Source organism: Anomalospiza imberbis, chromosome 26 (genome assembly GCF_031753505.1).
Source record: "Anomalospiza imberbis isolate Cuckoo-Finch-1a 21T00152 chromosome 26, ASM3175350v1, whole genome shotgun sequence".
Taxonomy (NCBI): Eukaryota; Metazoa; Chordata; class Aves; order Passeriformes; family Viduidae; genus Anomalospiza; species Anomalospiza imberbis.
In genome coordinates, this window is record NC_089706.1 from 3,150,812 (window position 1) to 3,157,968 (window position 7,157).

Consider the following 7,157-nt stretch of genomic DNA (forward strand, 5'->3'; position numbering starts at 1 on the left):
GGGCCCTGTGTTGGGCTCGGCTCCCCAAGGCTTTATTTGTTCTTTTAGGAGGGAGCTCCAACTTTTTGGGTTTATTTTTTCCAAGAAGATTCTGTATCAGAGGGGAAGGAGGAAAGAAATCAATGAATTCTGGGGAGGGAAGAGGGGTGAGAGGGGCCCGGGCAGAGCAAAGGCATGGAAGGACAAAAGGGGTGGATTTTGGGGTGAAAACACCGGATTATTGAGCCGTCCATTCTCACGGCAGCACCTTGCACATAACCTCTCCCAAAAAAACCCTCCTTCCTGAAAAAACCTATGCAGGGAAGAGCAGGTCCCCACCACCTCCCTCAGCACCAGGATTTGTCCTTGCTGAGGCTGGAAAAACCCACAGGGAGCTCATCCCCCATTCCCACTGAGCTCTGGAGCATCCCAGGAAGGAGAAGAGGTTGTGGAGGAAGTTTTGGGATTTGTGGAAGGACAGGGAAGAGCCTCTCCCCTGCCAAGCCCAGGGTAACAGCACTGCAGAAAAGCCTTTTTGGGTTTAAATTTGCTTTGTAGGGATTTCGGGGGGAGCCACCCCCCACCCCACGCCTGCTTTCTTTCCAAGGCAATTCCATAAATCCTATGTAGCAAAGAGGGCCTGGAAGCAGGAGTGGGATCAGAACAGGATGAGGAGACCAGAATGATGAATGAAAAATTATCCAAACGAGCTGCTGAGGATGGAAAAAAAAAAAACCCCTGGGATCAGGTGGAGGATTCCTTGAAGGATTCAGGGCCACAGCACGAGAAATGAACACCGGACTGGAATCCACACCTCCAGGGCACCAGGATGAGCTGGACAGACGCTGTTTTTCCCACTAAACCCCCTCTTCCTTTCTGACAGTGGCCTTTCCCCCCTCCAGCACTCAGCCAAGCCACCGTGGGACCCCCATCCCACCTGGAGACTCCCAGGATTTCAGCGACCCCCCCGAGCGTTCCCTCACATGCCTTACACAGCTTGGGACTTGCCGGGGAGTCATTCCAAGGATACTCTTCCCACTCCACTTCCGCGCCCCTGACGGCCTTGGATCTGCCCAAGCAGTAGGAATGGGATATCTGGGAGCGTTCCCAGCTCTCCCAGCATGGGTCAGGGTAGAAGGCAGGGATTCCTAATGGACTGCATCCTGTGAATCCTCCCACCTCCTGCACTTTTGAAACCAAAGGTACCTTTGCAAAGAGAGAGAGACCGGGTTTCTTTCGGAAAATATGGATTTTTGGATGGATTTTCTTTTTGTTTCTTTTTTTTTGTTTCTTTTTTTTCTGAGGAGGATGGAGGTTTTTTTGGATGGGATGCAATGGGATTCGTGCAGTTATTTTTTCTGCTCTGGAGACACGTCAGTGACAGGGATACTCCCACTGCTACGGATTGTGAAGTGGGACTTTGCCACATCCAGATGGATCGGCCGACAGGAGAGATGGATGCAAATTAATCCAATGCAAATGCCTTCCTTAAAATAATAATTATCATTTATCTTGGTCGTCTTCTCTGATAGGTCAAACGTGGGGTGAAGAGGGAGCTCATGGGGTTGGATTTGGTGACCTTAAAAGGTCCCTTCCCCCCCAGGTTGTTCCATGAAACCAACAGCAAAGGAATTCCAGGGTTTAGGTCAGGGTCAAGAGGCAGCGCCCCCTCACAGAGCTGGGGGAACTGTCCCAGGGATGTCCCTCATCCGTCACCCCCTGCCAGGACCCTTCAGCCGTGTCCCCAGGCAGGGACAGCCCAGTTGTGACCCTCAGTGTGGACACAGCCACGCCCCAATCCCGATCCTGCCGCCCATCCCGTTCAGGACAGCGACTCCGAGAATTCTATCCAGATTTTAGGCAAACACCCCCCAGGCCAAAGGTGACACCGCCCCTGTGATGGGGACAATCCCATTCCCAAAGGTGACACCGCCCCTGGGATGGGGACAATCCCCTTCCCAAAGGTGACACCACTCCTGGGATGGGGACAATCCCATTCCCAAACCGTTCCCAACTCCCAGCTGAGTTTGGGCAACTTCCCTGCCCAAGCACCGCTGGGAATGAGAAACAAATCCAGCCTCTGGATCTGGGATCTTCCCACCACTCCCAGTCCCTGCTGCTGACAGGGACCACAAAACACCTCCAAACCTTCGGAAATCAGGCAGGGATTGCTGGAAGAGGGTCTCTGTTGGGTATCCATGGTGTGCCATTCCCATGAAAACCCATATTCCTGAACCACCTCATCCCTGAGGAAGTCTCTTGGCATCCCTTTGGAAAAAGAGGGATGGGAAGGAGCAGGACTCTACCTAACCTTATCCCAAATTTCCTCATAAAGTTTCCCAGGTAACTTTGAGTAAAGAGGGAGGAGATCAGAGGTGGACAAAAAACTCAGTGTAAGTTACTCGCAGCCCTGTCTCAGCTTGGTGTAAAAATTACTTAACATTTCTAAGGTTTAGCAAAAATTCCAACATTTCTTCAAAATTTTGCCCCTGGAGTTTTAGAGTCCAAAGAAAATTCAGGTTAAAAACTCATCCTGAGCTTCTCATCCTTTACTCCTTTGAGTAAAGTTCAAGGTTTGCATGGGGAGAAAAGCCCTGACCCCAACCTTTCCACAGCGCTCACAGGGTGACCCCACAGCTCCCAAAAAACCAGACAGGGCTTGGATGAACCAACACTGTGTTCTGGGAGCATCCTTGGAGCAGGAGATGGATGGATGGATGGATGGATGGATGGATGGATGGATGGATGGATGGATGGATGGAGAATCCACACGAGGATTTGTGGCACTGAGGGATCTTCCCCACCCTGATCCTGATCCCATTCCCCGGGAGCTGCTCTGCTGCTTCCTCCCCTCTCCAGAGGGGACATCCTAGTCGCCTCCTGTTCTGATTCCTGTGGTGGCCCCCAGGGCTAGCAGGGATGCTCCCATTCCCATCACAGGGACAACGATATCTCCCTGGGATCTGCACGACCTCTCTGGGGCCGGGAACACTTCCAGCTCTCCAGAAGAAAGAACCCTTTCTTCATCAAGGGTTTAAATTAGGAGCCAACTTCTCATTCTGAAATAAAAAAACAAAGAGCCAGACCCAAAACTCCAACACCAGACCCAAATTCCAGCAGTCTCATGTGCCGAGCTCAACCCCAAATGCGTAGATTTGTCCTGCTCCTACAACATTCTGATCCAATTCCACATCCATGTCCTGGAGATGAATCCAGGCTCCATCTCAATTCCAGGGACCTCCCTAGCACCTGGGACAGCTGACAGAAATGCCAGGAATTCGGGATACGAGGACACCGCTGAGCTTCCCTGATCCAGAGGCTGCTCCCATTCTCCCTGAGGTGACTCCACAACTGGAGGCACAAAACCAGTGGGAAAAGCTAGAATTTTGGTCCAAACCCCAAAATCCTACTTGGAGAAACCCAACCCAACAGGACATGCTGTCCCTGCTGCCAGCATTGCCTTCCTGGAGGTGACAGATCCCAAATCCAGATGTCACCGATGAGCTGGGACATCCGGGAGGGAGAAGGGCAGAGCTGGGCAGTGTCACCCAGGGCCACCACAGCACTCGCTCTGGCCATGCCACCACCTTTTCCTGGCACATCCCAACTCCACCACCCAACCTGGCACATCCCAAACCCTCTCCTCATTGCACAGGTCCCAGCAGAGCTGCGAGTGCCACCTGCGACATCACCTCCTCGGTCCAGGCTTTCCGTGTACCTGCAGCAACCAAGATTTCAGTTAAGCAATAAAAAAAACCAAAACCTTATTAAGGAAAAAAAGCAAAAAAAGACAAAAAAAAGACAAAAAAATAGAGAGACACCTCCTATTTCTTGCACTAAAAGCTGTTTTATTAACGAGAATAACGATGCTTTTCTGGTCCTCATAATGCCACCCACGGCATCAGTAGCGCCCCTCGCCCGTGTCTCTGTGTCCTCGCATCAGGCATCAGGGTTTGGTTGCTCAACGCTGTCTAAACCCCATGTCGAACCCCCAGAATTCTGTGTCAACCCCCAAATTCCATGTCAAACCCTGAAATTCGTGTTGAACCCCAAAATTCTATGTCAGACCTCCAAAACTCCATGTCAAACCCTTAATTTCCACGTCAAACCTCCAAATTTCTGTCAGACCCACAAATTCCGTGTCAAACCCCCAAAATTCTGTCAGACCTCCAGACTTCCATGTCAACTCCCAAAATTCCGTGTCACCCACCCAAACTCCCATGTCAACCCTCAAAATTCCATGGCAGACCCCCAAAATTCCACGTCAACTCCCAAAATTCCATGTCAGCCCCCAAAATTTTGTCAACATCCCAAAATTCCATGTCAGAACCCCCAAATTTCATGTCAGACCACCAAAATTCCGTGTCAGACCCCCAAAATTCCGTGTCAACCCCTCCGAATCCCATGTCAACACCAAAATCCCATGTCAGATCCCCAAAATCCCATGTCAGATCCCCAGACCAGAGTTCTCCCTCCAAAATATCATTTAAAATGTCTGTTCCTCCCTCTCCCATCTGACAGAAAGTACCGGGACTGTTTTGTTTTAATTTAATTTGTAAATATCTTGTGATTCGTCCATCCTTTCTGTCCAACACCTCGGCTGGTCTCAAGTATCGTGTGTATTTATTTGCCTTTTTATTAAAGAAAGAAAAAAAAAAAAAAAAAAAGAAGAAAAAAACACCACCTTTGCATTAACCCCACCTGTTCCAGTGAGAAATGTAAAGCTGAGGCTGTAAAAATTCAGTTTCCAGAGAGATTTATGGACTAGAAAGGAAATAAAAAGGGTTTAATTTAAGGACTTCTAAACCAACTGCATGAGAGATGAGAGAAGGCCAAACTACTCAGATTTTTTTTTTTTTTGAATCACTGTAAAAAAGAAAAGACTGGATTTTTTTGTATAGAGAAAACACTAAACATATAATAAAACATGGTTCAAAACTCATGCTGAGCCCGAGAGTCATTCCCATCGAATTCCAAGAGGGAAAAGCAGCAGAGCCTGGTCCTTGGCATTCCCAAAATTCCCAACCTGACCAGGAAGGGAGGATGCACAGGTGCAGCTCTGGATCCTCTCCAGAACCAGAGGTTGGATTGTGCCAGTCCTGAGCATTCCCAAAATTCCCAGCCTAAACAGAAAAGGAAGACACTGGATCAGCTGGATCAGCTCTGGATCCTCTCCAGAACTAGAGCCTGGACTGTGCTGGTCCTGAGCATTCCCAAAATTCCCAACCTGACCAGGAAGGGAGGATACTTAGAGAGCGGTGCTGGATCAGCTCTGGATCCTCTCCAGAACCAGAGCCTGGATTGTGCCTGTCCTTGGCATTCCCAAAATTCCCTCCCTGGCCAGGAAAGGAGGATACTGGATCAACTGGATTAGCTCTGGGTCCCGTTCAGCACCAGAAACTGGATTGTGCAGGTCCTGAATATTCCCAAAATTTCCAGCCAAAACAGGAAAGGAGGACACTGGATCAGCTGGACCAGCTCTGGATCCCATCCAGAACCAGAGGCTGGATTGTGCCTGTCCTCGGCATTCCCGAAATTCCCTCCCTGGCCAGGAAAGCAGGACGCTCAGGGGCAGCTCTGGATCCTCTCCAGCCCCATTTTCAGCCCCCAAACCCTCGGGAAGCACAGGGGGAGAAGCTCCCAGGGCTCAGAAAATGTGGGATTGACCCCAGCCCCCCATTCCTGGCAGCCAAGCGCGGCTCCCGCCGGGACCCATCCTTCTCTCCCAGCCCTTCCTGCCCGAGGCTCCAGAGTGCTCCCGGCAGAGGCTCCCCGGGGCGGGGAAGGGGCTGAAAGGAGCGGGAGCGGCGGAGTAATTTGGTTAATTGAGATGTAATTGCGGCGGGCCCGGCTAAGAGGATGAAGGGCTGAGTGCTTCCTGCTGCAGCGGGGGCTTCTCCCTCCCCTTCCCAGCATTTCCAGGAACAGCAGAGAGGGGGAAAAGCAATTTTCGCCCAGTGGAGACGTTCCCAGCGCGATGGAGGGACCAGGCACACTCTGTCGGTGCCCCAAGGAAGGTTGAAATTATTGTGGAATTGTGGAGTTGAGCTTGGCTCCCGGTGCAGAAATTCCATCTGCCTGGAAACCGAGGGCTCCTCCAATCCCCCAGTGCCCCATTCCCGCTGCCCGCAGCCGCTGGAAGCACCAAGCCCAAGGTCTGAGGCTCTGTAGGGGCTTCTTCCAGCATTCCCGTCGGGATTTTATCCCTCCCGGAGCGGCGGCGGGACCGCGCTGATGCTCGGGATCGATCCGGGCCACACGCGCTCGGTGGCACTTTGATGGCCCGGCGGTGACACCCGCATCGTCGCCTACCTCCGGGGGGACAGGACCGGACCGATGCCGGGTTCCCTCCTCCTCCTCCTCCGGGAGGCAGCTCCAGCCTGTTGCCCATTCCCACGGCTGAGTTTTCCCTGTTGGAGCTGGGGATATCCAGGGGATTCCTCGCAGAGCGGACTTCCCTCCGAGTGCTGTCGCTGCTGTCCCGGTGCGCTGGCACCCGAGGGGTCACCGCTGTCCTTGTCACCTGCAGAGTGACCCTGGCGGAGCTGCTGCTGGCGAAGCCACAGAGGGGAGGGGACAAAGGGCAGGTCTCCCTCCCTCCTCTGGGACAGGGCTCATCTCCTCCCCTGGATTTCCTTCCATCCGTCCTCCCCCCGGGGGCCTGGCTCCCGCACAGTTCTTCCATTCTCACCCCCAAACTGGGACAAACTGGGCGAGGGGAAGCGACAGGCGACCCTCAGGCCCCCTCCTGCCCGCGCACAGCCCGGGCCGCGGGAGCTTTGCCAATCAATAGAGACACTAATGCCTTAATTACTTTTCTCTAATTGCAGCCCATTAACCTGCGGCCAGCCCCGGTGCCCGCCGATTTCCCGAGATCATGAACAGCTCTGGGCTGGAGCTGGGAAGGGATGGAGGGTCCCTGGCACATCCCAAATCCTCTGTTCCCACAACCTGGCGAAGCCGCCCCAGCACGGGCACCCTTCCCACCTGGGCAGCGCCGCGCCCCCCACATCTCGGGGCCTGCCGGGGGTCCCGGCGTGTCCCTGTCACATCCCCTCGCGTCGCTCCACCGGCACGGAGATCCTCGGCGGCCCGACAACAGCCGGGAGCTGCGGATCGTCCCGAGAAAGGCGCTGGGGGAGCCCCCCGGGGCAAACCTGAGCCCCTCGGGGACAGCC

The 7,157-nt window shown here is 53.3% G+C and overlaps 1 long non-coding RNA gene across 1 annotated transcript; it reads left to right on the plus strand.

Annotated features, from left to right (window-relative positions):
• The first annotated feature begins 1,422 nt into the window (after nt 1-1,422).
• On the plus strand, nt 1,423-4,921 carry LOC137462574 (uncharacterized). The gene is made up of 2 exons (XR_010993729.1): nt 1,423-1,861; nt 1,903-4,921. It is a non-coding gene; the product is annotated as an uncharacterized lncRNA (long non-coding RNA).
• Nucleotides 4,922-7,157: the final 2,236 nt, after the last annotated feature.